Here is a 12,351-nt window from a genome sequence, read left to right on the forward strand (position 1 = left end):
CACAAATACAGTGCACAGCTTGCACCAAGGAATGTGATGTGTCATTACTCAAGAAACAATGGTTTGACCACAGTCCCACCCACTCACACATACATAATTAGATAAATACTATCCCGAGTTTGTATCTAACTTGGAGAGACAATAATCAGATACCAAATTGGAGGGACAGATCGATGGGTTTGTGCTCTTCGCCACTTCCCCCCACCCCCCACTCCACCCCCCCACCCCCCGAGAAGGGGCACTTTTGGTAAGATTTGGGCCCTTGGCTACACCAAGTGATTTGCCAGGAATTAAGTGTGTGTGATTGCAATCGGGTTTTTGTGTGTAGTGCTATATATTCAACCTGTAGTTTGTGCATTTACTGTAGGCAATCTCAAAGAATCTGTAGATGTTGCATAAGAATAAATCATACTATGCATGAACCTGACTGCTTCTCTTGAATGCAACCAGACCTACAGCATATGGGCTGTTTGTGCATCTGGTGTCAGGCCTATTGTTACAGCCATAATTGGCATACCTATTAAGAGATAAGTCCAGCCACCTCTAGCACCTCTAATCTCTGAGGATCAGCTAGAATGCAAGGGGATTCATCTCTTACAAACTTTATTAATTACCTTAAATGCAACAGAGGTGTATCTATCTTCTGATTAGAGTTTGCTTTAAAAGCACAAACAAGGAATATGTTTAAAGCCTTAATATGCCTGTTGGTCATATGGATAATAACACATGAAAATTAAAATCCCAATATTCAATACATACATACAAAAACACACAAAAAAACTTTATGAAAAGTGATTGCCATTGTACATTTTTGTATCAGATTTCATCACCAGTGATTTTACCACAGTTACTGCAAGCAAATAAATATTACACCAAGTTCTCAAGCCTCATTTATGACGATGACAGCACCACAATTTCAGCTCTGGAATACTTGCATCTGACACCTCAATAAACCTAGTACCTAGTGCCTACATTATGAAAACCTGATACATAAGCACCATATACATCTGTACATTTCTTAAGAGCAAACTGAACTGGCAATGTTAAGCTTAAGACACACTGTGTTTGTCTCTCTAGGTGAGAAATCAGTTTCTCATATGCACAGCTGAACTACAAAATTAACAACGAACATCTGACCTGCTATATGTACACACAGATAAGGAAATGAAGCTGAATTGTTTGCACTATTTATTTTTTCCAGAAATCTTAAGGGAATGTAATATGACTGAAGCAGGCTTAATTGCTGGGTTTTCCAGCTAAAAAGGTAATCCTCGCTGTAACAGAATTTGTAGTTTGTTTCTAAGGCTTTGCTTCAGACAAGTAAGTGTGTTTCAGACAACTGAAAAATTAAGATTGACCATTTTAATGTTAACAAAGGACTTTCACAGAATTACTGAATACCCGGATCCACAGAAGCACAGAGTCAAAAAAGATACTGTAGTGCTTTGTATACATCAGCAGACCACAGTCACTTTACCTCTCCTGCTACAGACAGAACCCCAGATGCCTCTCCAAATATTAGAAAAAGCTTTTCTCAAATCAGTTAACAGCTTTGAATGTAACAGTAATAAGATTTTGTTGAAAATGCTTTATATGCACTTTGAACACTATGGCTATGGGACACGTATAATTAAACACTATATAATAAAGAAAAAACATGTTAGGTTTCTGTCCTAGACACTAGACTCCATGACCTACTTCTCATCGTATATTGATTGCCATTTTCACAAAAGCAGCTCCAAAGACTATCAAAGAATTTTTTGTAATAATAATCTTTAAGCAAATTCCACAAGTGTTAACACTTTAGCAGTTCATAAAGAATGTTACTGGCCTATGCCCCTTTCTCCAGCAAAGGTAATAAGGGCACAATCAGTACTTTCTTTTCCTGTTTTCTACTTCCCTTGAAGAACACATACATTTTACCTACACCTGAAGAGGCAAGAAGTCACCAAACTTCAGAAAGCATTGGGAACAGCCCAAGAACACGCAAAATCACATTCACCAAGCCTATGCCCAATTTCCAACCTCAAATACCACAGAAAATTCATTATGAGGTATCATGAAAATTAAATACATATCACAATGAAAGAACACTGAATACTACAACTAAATACCATCTCTATTATAAAATGGACAATTATACATCGAATTAGTATAGTAACAGAGCCAATAAGTAGGAGTTTTAAGGAGGGAAGTTATGCATATATTATTTAACACCTCTATAAATGGATGACAGATCCATTTCACACAGACATTTTTATGTCTTATAGACAATTTATGTATCACTGCCCTATTCATCAATTCCATGCAAATAGTTCACCACAGCATTCATCAAGTTCTCATTCCACATCATTTGAACTAAAACATCTGTTAATCTCATACATCTCCAGAATCACAAAATGAATAAAAATTTAGTAAAATTCTGAATGAAAGCTACACCCAGCTCAACAATTGCTGGAAACAGCTATTCCTGAGAGTCACCACCACATGCATTTTTCTTTAGAGAAGAGCATCAAAAGACAAAGGTTACTGCAAAGGAAGTAGGTACATTTTTATTAGTTAGAAATATTAATACACACAGAGAAGCAATCCACTGTGTTGAGTGGAAGTTCCTGATACATTACTGAATTACTTCAGGTAATTCATCTAACATAAGAATTATGCTTGTCAGAATACCCATACTGGACAGACATCAGCAGAGCTGTTGCAGTCAAGAGAAGGTGTGCACATCCACCATAGGTTGCAACATAGCAGTTGGAGACACAGTCAACCTGGAGACATTTCAATAATTTCGAAACAAACGTTGGGGAAAAAAAAAAAAAAAAAAAGCAGAAATTAGAGTATTCTGATGACACAATCACTGCAGAAGAGAGGAGAGGAAACAGATCAGAAATAACAGGTCTCTGTGATTGTGAATGCGCTTATGAACACAGAAATCTGTGGACTACAGATCAGGCAGCAGTGTGGGCTCAGCCTTAGAAAGAAACATAGTTGTGAAGGAGAGATACAAGATGTCTTCCTGTTTCTTGCTTCAGTCCTCAAAACTATGCCCTTCTTGTGGAATGCCTTACCCCTACATAAATGTTAATCTTATACCATCAAGATATGCCTTACTCCTACATAAATGCTAATTTTATAACATCAAGATTTACAAAAATATGCTCTCACATTTTCTACCAGTCATTAATAGAAATGCAATAAACTCAAGGCCAGATTCTTGTAACAGAGTGCTCATAGCCATCCTCTAACCTCTTAACTTCTTTGCCATTTTCCCTTTTTCCATTTCTTTACCAACCTAGTAATTACTTTTGCAAGAGATCTTTTACAGTTAAAAGACTAAAGGCAGATAATGCACATTATTTCAAATTTTATTGTAGCAACCGGACATAGATACAGATTTTTCTTCAAAAACTTGTCTGGGGAAAAAAAAAAAGCTTCTATACTGTCAAATTCACATTAATAAATCTCATAATAATAATTCCTTTTATTTCTGTATGTATATTAGGGTGTCAGTGTTTACTGTTTTGTAGTTTGTATGATACTGCTTCTCATTTAAATGCAAAGATGAGGAGACAGAGGCACAGACTCTGTGCACAGTGCAAACATACAGAGACCTTTATTGTTTTTAACACTCAGAATTTATACCATTTTCAAAGCTATGTCAGTAAGCACAAGTTAGGCTGCATTATAATAATTTGTTACAATGTATTATGCAATTACTGTTCACACACTCTAGTCTATACACTGATTGGCTAAGCTAAAAGATTAACTCTACCGTCTGCATCCTGGTTATCAGTCCTTTAGTTTTATAGTTCTTGCAACTCTGCATTTTCTTGTTTGCCAGCTGCCAACTTTCTTCAGTTGTTCTTTATTCTTCAGTTAAGGACATTGTCGAGATGAGACATCCATTTTCTGCCAAAAAGATCTCCACAATTCCCCCTTCTTTTTCTTTGATAGCAACAGCAATCAGTCTCTGATATTCTTTCTGTAACAAAGCTTTAACACACCTTAAAAAGGAAGGCACAAAAAATAAGATCATTAATATAACAATCCCTACAACTATAAGCTGCTTCACCCAATCTTTTAGCCATCCAGTGATACCCCAGTTAGCAAGCCACTCATTTAGCCCCCAATCTGTAACAGTTAGTTTATGCATATTATGTTGCAGTTCAGTTAATTTTCTGTGTATCGATACCGAATGATCAGACAGGTTCATACAACACATTCCTTCAAAATCTTCACAACCATGTCCTTGTGCTAATAATAAATAATCAATTGCAGCACGATTTTGCAATGTAGCACGTCTAACACAATATACATCCATGAGCAAGCTTTTGATTATATCTGACATCAAATTCAATTGTTTGGCAGTCCAGCATGTTAGTTTAGTTATATCTCCTAAAGCTTTTCCTGCTGCAAGATGAGGAGTAAACAAAGCTGTTACAACTCTAGCAGGAGTATCCCAAAATTGTATTTCATCCTGACAATTCTGATCTTGTTGCCATACCGCATGTTTTTGTCTTACACTGCTTGTGTTATTCCAAATAGTACGATTAAGAATTTGTTGGTAGCTAGGCATAAACATTGTTAGCTTTCCAAGATAACATGGACCTCCTAAAGCTCCTGCTGGAATACCTGGCCATGCCCAGTCTCCACAGATCAAAAAAAATCCTTCTGGTAGTGCTAAAGAGTGTTGAGGTGAGCTCATGTTAGTCCTGAGACCTCTGTTGTAATATGCAGTATCATTCTGGTATCATTTTTCAGTTGAATTTACCCAAAGTGAATTATTTGGATAAGTTAACAATGGAGATTTTCCCTGCCGGGCATGGGATCAGATCAGAATTTATCAATGATCAGAATTTATCATTGCTGTCCTCATGAACTCTGTTCCTCTGAACATCACACAACTCTGGTTACTTGGCATGGAGCTGAGAAGGTCCGGTTCTTGTGGAGGTAACATAGTTACATTCAATTTTTCTATAATCGATGCTGTTTGAATTGCATCTGGGAGATTAGCATACTGATGCCTTGTGTTTGTCCATTTTCCACAGAGACCGCCCCATGTCCTATTGCAGATAGTGATAATCTGGGTTTTACTGATACTTAAGATAGTCTTGTCCTTTATCCACCCTGTAAATTGTTTAGGATCAAACATTGGGATACCTATGAGGCAAGTACGAAACGGATTGTCAGGTGTAGACATAGATAAGCATATAGAATCTTGACCTGTCCGATTGGCTAAAGTTACCCACATGTTCTGTCTCGGCAGTGACTGATGCAGTTGATGTAGTTCCATTCCAGCCGTAATTCTCGACACAAGGACGACCACGACGATGCAGAAGGCACAGTCGAGTCTTGTTACACTGCCGGTTTCACTCATTTTGCTGGTATCCACATAGGTCCCGACCCTGTAATGACACAAGCGTAACCTCTTCCCCACGTTATTAACTGATAAGGACCTTCCCATGATTCTTCTCTAATTTTAATTAAAACTTTGACATGGTCTGTTGATTTGGCCAAACCTGTTGACATAGACTGTGTATGTTTTACCATAGGTGGAATAAGATCATCACCTGCAAGATGCAAAAAATTCATTACATACTGTAGTTTTGCTAGTCTGTTTACTGGAGTTTCTCCTAATTCCCCCTGGTTTTGTTTTTGTAAATAATTTTTGATTGGGTGATGAGTACACTCAATAATTGCTTGTCCTGTAGGAGAATAAGGAATACCTGTAATATGTTGAACACTCCATTGTCTGAGAAATTTCTCAGTGGAATAGGACATATATGCTGGACTATTGTCGGTCTTTATTTTTTGTGGAATAGCTAGAGTATCAAAAGTGTGGCGAAAATGAGTTGAATATGTCTTGTTGATTTACCACCTAATGCAGTCATACAAACAGCCATTGAAAAAGTATCAATAGATACATGAACATATTTTAGGTTGCCCAATTCAGAAATATGAGTGACATTAGTTTGCCACAGCTGAAGAGAAAACAACCCTCTAGGGTTAACTGCCACAGCAGTTTCTTTTGAAATTCTTGGACAGTTAGGACAAGACTGAATAATAGCTTTAGCTTCAGATAATGGAATATTGAATTGCTTTTTAAGAATTTTGGCCAATTGGTGAAAATATTTATGCGAAATATGTGTCTGCTATCACGTATTTTGCACTGGTGAAAGGAAAACTGGCTGAGTAAGAATGTCAGCACGGGCATTGCCTTCTGCTTAAAATCCAGGCAAGTTTGTATGACTTCTATGATGGCAACTGTAATATACTTCTACCCTAAGTGACAATAAATGCCATAATTGCTTCAGTAGAGTAAACAATTGCTGATTATTAAGGTGTTTCAAATAACTCATCTCAAGCCTTTGAACTAGGCCTGCAACATATGTAGAGTTAGTAACAATGTTCACTGGATTGTCATGCTATAGTTCAAAGACTATTACTACTGTTTTTAATTTTACAATTTGTGGTTAAGCTGGAATAATAGAGAATTTAGATTTCCACTGTCTTTGCTCTAACCATGTGAGAGCAGCTTTTCCAGTGCGACCACTCCCATCAGTAAAATCAGTAGGGCCTTGTACAGGTGTGGGACTTAGTTTTGGCTTTAATTCTAAACTGTGTTGACCTACAAATGTTAGCATTCTGCTACTAGGATGGTGTATTTGTATTTTTCCAGTAAAGCCTGATAAAGCAATTTGTAAATGCTGATTGTTCTGTAGAGACCATTGCAAGTACTCCTCTTGCACTGGTATGACAATAATTTCTGGTTCAATTCCATTCAGTTCTGTAATGCGATTATGACCTTTCATAATTAACTGTGCAAACATTTCCAGCCTTGTGGTAACTGTTTTAGAAGGTTGATGTGATAGAAAAATCCACTCTATAATCTTGAGCTTATTATTTTCAGGTTCTGAGGCAATCCATTGAGATATCAATCCTAAAGGCTGATAACTGTTATTGATAAGAATAAGGTGTAAAGGACATTGATATATTATTCTGTGTGTTTGTTGATGGCTTATTAATTGACTTATTTTTTCAATGGCCTGAGTTGCGAGTGGCATTAATTTCCGAGGGCTATTGAGATCTGAGTCCCCTTGCAACAAATGAAATAATGGTTGTAATGTCTGATTGTCAATACCAATTAATGTTTGAATTCAATTAATGTTCCCTAACAATTTTTGCAAATCATTTGAAGTCTTAATATCTGTGTTTATAATAACCTGTTGAGGTTCAATTGTGTGATCTAATATTTTCCATCCCAGATGCTTCCATGGCACTGAAGTCTGTACCTTTTCAGGAGCTACTTGTAAGTGAGAATCCTGCAATGTCTGAAAAAGATCATTCTTTACTTCATCTCTAATGTGCTGACTAGAGATTAAGATATCATTCATATAATGATACACTAAAAATTGAGGGTACTTATTCCTAAAAGGTTGTAATGCTGCACTTACAAATTGCTGGCAAATCATCGGAGAATTTTTTATTCCTTGAGGTAAAACCATCCACCGATACCTGTCCACAGGTTCCTGCTTATTAACTGAGGGTACAGAAAAAGCAAATTTATCTGAATCTTCAGGGTGAATAGGAATGGTAAAAAAGCAATCTTTCAAATCAGTTATTAAAATCTTCTAATTTTTTTGAATCATTGAAGGTGATGGTAGACGTGGTTGCAGTGCACCCATGTCTACTATAACTTCATTGATCTTTCGTAGATAACCTCCGTTTTCTTGATTTCTTTGGAATAACAGACACAGAAATATTACAAGGACTAATTGATTTTTTTGATGTGACCACCATCCAACTGTTCTTTTACAAAATTTTGTAAGATTGCGATTTTTTCGGTGGTTAATGACCACTGATCTACCCAAACTGGCTTTTCTGTTTTCCACTGAAGTTTAAGTATAGGTCGCTGATCAGTAGCCATCACTGAAAAGGCTGAGTAGTAACAATGCACTTGGTTTGTTGTAATAAATCTATTCCCATTAAATTGATTGAAATACGTGTTATATAAGGTTTTGTCATACAATTCAAACTATCTGGCATACAAAACATAATCATATTTCTACTGATTTTAGTAACTGTATGTCCACCAACTCCCATAAGTGAACCAAGGGCATCAACGAGAGGCAAGGACTTTGGCCATTGTTTCTCAGAAATCACTGTTACATCTGCTCCTGTGTCAATTAACAGTTCTATTTGCTTTGACACCTCTCCTAGAATCATCGTGACCATTAGTTTAGGTTTGGAACTTTGGATTTCTAAAGCCTACATAATTTGCTGATCTTGTCCTGTAGAGCCAAATCCGCCGTGACCTCTGATTTTTGAACTTGTAACTGGTGCTTGGTTTTGAATGGTACTAATTGTGCAATTTGAGACCCTTTTGGTAAGAAAACTGGAGGACTTGGAGTCCAGACCATTACTTGAATTACTCCTTCATAATTCTTGTCAATTACTCTAGGCATATCAAGTATGCCTTTTATTGTTATACTTGATCTGCCCAATAAAAGAGTACTAAGTCTAAATCCTAAAGGTCCATGTGCATTAGTAGGTATCTTGTGAACTCTGGAGTCTATAATGGTTGTATCTTCTATTGTTGTTACATCCACTCTGGCACTGCCGCTAGTTCTTGCTGCAAGCTGTTGCAGACATCCTGGTGATTGGTTGTCAGGAGGACTTGTGTCTGTGCACGGTCCTGACTCGCGCTCTTCGTCCAGTTTCCCTGATTTTGTATAGGAAAAGGATGTCCTTCAAGATCAAAAGGAGATTGACATTGTTTAACAAAATGCTTCCCTTTTCGACATCATGGACAAATTCCTGGAGGTTTAGTTTGAAGGGGTTGATTAGACATGCATGATTTTCCTTGTCGACATTGCCAACTAAAATGGCCAGCTTTTCCACAGGAAAAACATCTATGTTGCTCTCCTTCTGTTTTCATGCCAGCAGCAAAAGCCCCTGTTAAGTCTTCTGCATTCTCTTCCATTGTTCCTACACAACTGGCAGCTTCCACCATTTCTACTAATGTAGCATTTCTAGGTAAATTTAACAAAACTCTTACATTCTGGATTTGCATTCTCAATAGCTAGTTTCAATAGTAATGCATCTCTAGCATCAGGATTATCCAATTCTTTGTAAATAGCATCTCGTAATGCATCTATGAATGTCATATATGGCTGATTTGGTCCTTGTCTGACTGTTGTAAAAGACACTGCAATTTTGGCTGATTCAGGCAGCGTCACAAATGCTCATGTTGCCATTCTGGCTGCATCTCGTAAGATATCAATTTGCAATCGAGCTTGCGCTTGTGAATCGGCAAACACTCCCGTTCCCGTGTAATGATGTACTCCTACGCCAAACAAAGGATCGCCTGGTTGCCTTTTCAAATTTTCTACTACCTTAGTTTTGGCATACTCCATATATTTATCTCTCCACAACAGCTTTTGTGTTGGTGTTAGTATCATAGCTGCTAATTGATGACAATTAAATGGTGTCACAAGTTGTCCACACAGCACATTTTCTAACAACGACTGTGTAAATAGGGCTTGCAAACCCGCTTCCATGACTGCTTTTCTGTCTTCTTTTACTAATCGCCAATAGAACAGCTGAAATTGTGGTGGACCGTTAGGTTGAAGCACCACAGGAAAAGTCATTCGCATTGGTTCTCCCTCCTTAATACTGTCCAACTGAATTTTTCTCCATTGTTCCCGAAATGGATCAATCTTTTGCCTTCCTCATTTCTTAAAGCTGTGCTGGTTATCATAACTCTCATCATCCGAGATTGACCTATCAACCACAGGTGGGTCTCTCCAACATACTTGTTGATTTCCCCTTTTTGTTTTTCCTTCCTTAACAAAATATTTGGTTTTAGTATTGTTCTCTATATTATAATTTTCATTTTCATTTTTATTTGATGGACCAACATCTTTATCATCATCAGAACTCTGTCTAGATACTTCAGTTGCTTGTGTTACACTGCTTTCACCAAGGAGCACTAGCGTTGTTAAAAACTCCTTGTCTCCTTGATCATTTTTCTTTCCGAATGCAAGTCTACTAAAGTCTCATATACCAGCTGCCAAGTCGTTAAGACTTTGACAGCATTTGAATCCCCTTTGGATACACAGTCAAAAACAAGATCTCCTGCTTTTTTCCACAGTTCCGGTTCAAAAGCCTGTGGCATCTCTTCAGGTAGATTTTTTCCTTTTAACCATGCTAACAGAAAAGTTAAAATTTTTTCATCATATGCTACACCTTTTTTCTTTAGAATATGTTTCAAAAATTTTACTACTGCTTTTTAATCACTTGACATATTATTTCCCATCACGTTTCCCGGTTGCTCACCTGTTAACAGATGCAGGTGATTGTGGCCACGTATTTCTCTATTTTCTTTTATTTTCCTTTGGTTCCTGACTGGTCCAGCCAACAGGAGATTGTTCAACTGAGACAACTCCTCTGGAACGCTACCATTCTTCTGTCAGTGCGTCGTTTAAGACCATCACGTTGGAGTCACCATTTGAGGAGATGGAGGTACGGACTCTGTGCACAGTGCAAACATACAGAGACCTTTATTGTTTTTAACACTCAGAATTTATACCATTTTCAAAGCTATGTCAGTAAGCACAAGTTAGGCTGCATTATAATAATTTGTTACAATGTATTATGCAATTACTGTTCACACACTCTAGTCTATACACTGATTGGCTAAGCTAAAAGATTAACTCTACCATCGGCATCCTGGTTATCCGTCCTTTAGTTTTATAGTTCTTGCAACTCTGCATTTTCTTGTTTGCCAGCTGCCAACTTTCTTCAGTTGTTCTTTATTCTTCAGTTAAGGACATCATCAAGACGAGATGTCCATTTTCGGCCAAAAAGATCTCCACACAAAGACCCACCAGGTTTTTAATGAATTTCTATAGTGTTGATTTCTTCAAAACACTGGAACAATATAACACCAAAAACAGCACAGCAGTGCTCTGAGTTTTATTGCTTTCATTGTGGTTTCCATTTCAAAATTATCATTACTCCATTCCTGGAAACTGAGGCAGAATACCCATTCCTGATTTAGAGAGATTAGAGATAATCTACATATCTGATCCACATTGAATACAGTACAATTTTTTTCCTTACTCTTTCTAAAACTGCCATTTGCTTTCATTCCTACAATACTACTTTACAAATATCACTTTATTCCTATATTTTCATTCTTTCATTACTGATTGGCCTTTTCCTTCTCACAGCTTTTTGCCTTCACACAACCTTTTGGAAGTCAGTATTCTCACAAACATACACTGTCCTTCTTTCAAGTTACCTCACTGAGAATAAAAGAAATATTTCCATGTAGATTTTTAAATCTTCCTTTCACTTGAATATCTGGGTTCCTCAGTGTAGCTGTATTTCTAAATCCTTAATTTCTCAGTGTTTTTCCTCTTTAAATCAAGAGCATTAAAGATCTATTCCTGCTTATCCATTTAAACACAGGACTATAGGATCTAAAGGTCTTCTGACCTTTTGTAATGTCCTCTTTAATTCCCAAAATAAGATTTAAAATAAATTGATTGAGAATAAATCAATCAATGAAGATAATGAAATGTCAGTATCTAAGCTCTAGCACTACAAATAAGCTAATTTTTTCCCCCATAATCCCTATCTAGAAAGGTAAAATTTCACATATTAATAGAGTGCTATTTTTTCACAGAATCACAGAATCATCTAGGTTGAAAAGGACCCTGGAGATCATCTAGTCCAACAATTCGCCTAGCACAGTTCCCACCTACAGCATATCCTTAAGCTCTAAATCAACCCTACTCTTGAACACCTCCAGAGATGGGGACTCCACCACCTCCCTGGGCAGCCCATTCAAACGCCTAACAACCTGTTCTGTAAAGAAATGCTTCCTAATATCTAGTCTGAACTCTCCCTGGCACAACTTGAGGCCATTCCCTCTTGTCCTGTAGCTTTCTACTAGGCTAAAGAGGCTCAAACCCAGCTCTCTGCAGCTTCCTTTCAGGTAGCTGTAGAGAGTGATAAGGTCTACCCTCAGCCTCCTCTTCTCCAGACTAAATAATCCCAGTTGCCTCAGCCACTCCTCATACGACATGTGTTCCAGACCATTCACCAGCTTCGTTGCCCTTCTCTGGACATGTTCGAGTAACTCAATGTCCTTTTTGTAGTGAGGGGCCCAAAACTGAACACAGTAATCAAGGTGTGGCCTCACCAGCACCAAATACAGGGGCAAGATTATTTCCCTGTCCCTGATGGCCACACTAATCCTGATACAAGCCAGGATGCCATTGGCCTTCTTGGCCACCTGAGCACACTGCTGGCTCATATTCAGCCGGCTGTCAATCAACA

At 37.6% G+C, this 12,351-nt stretch overlaps 1 long non-coding RNA gene across 1 annotated transcript; it reads right to left on the bottom strand.

Moving 5' to 3' along the window:
• Window positions 1-3,924: 3,924 nt before the first annotated feature.
• On the bottom strand, window positions 3,925-10,443 carry LOC141973590 (uncharacterized). The gene is made up of 3 exons (XR_012635550.1): window positions 10,342-10,443; window positions 5,253-5,408; window positions 3,925-4,007 (listed from the first exon to the last, which is right to left on the bottom strand). It is a non-coding gene; the product is annotated as an uncharacterized LOC141973590 (long non-coding RNA).
• Window positions 10,444-12,351: the final 1,908 nt, after the last annotated feature.

This window comes from Athene noctua, chromosome Z (genome assembly GCF_965140245.1).
Source record: "Athene noctua chromosome Z, bAthNoc1.hap1.1, whole genome shotgun sequence".
NCBI lineage: Eukaryota > Metazoa > Chordata > Aves > Strigiformes > Strigidae > Athene > Athene noctua.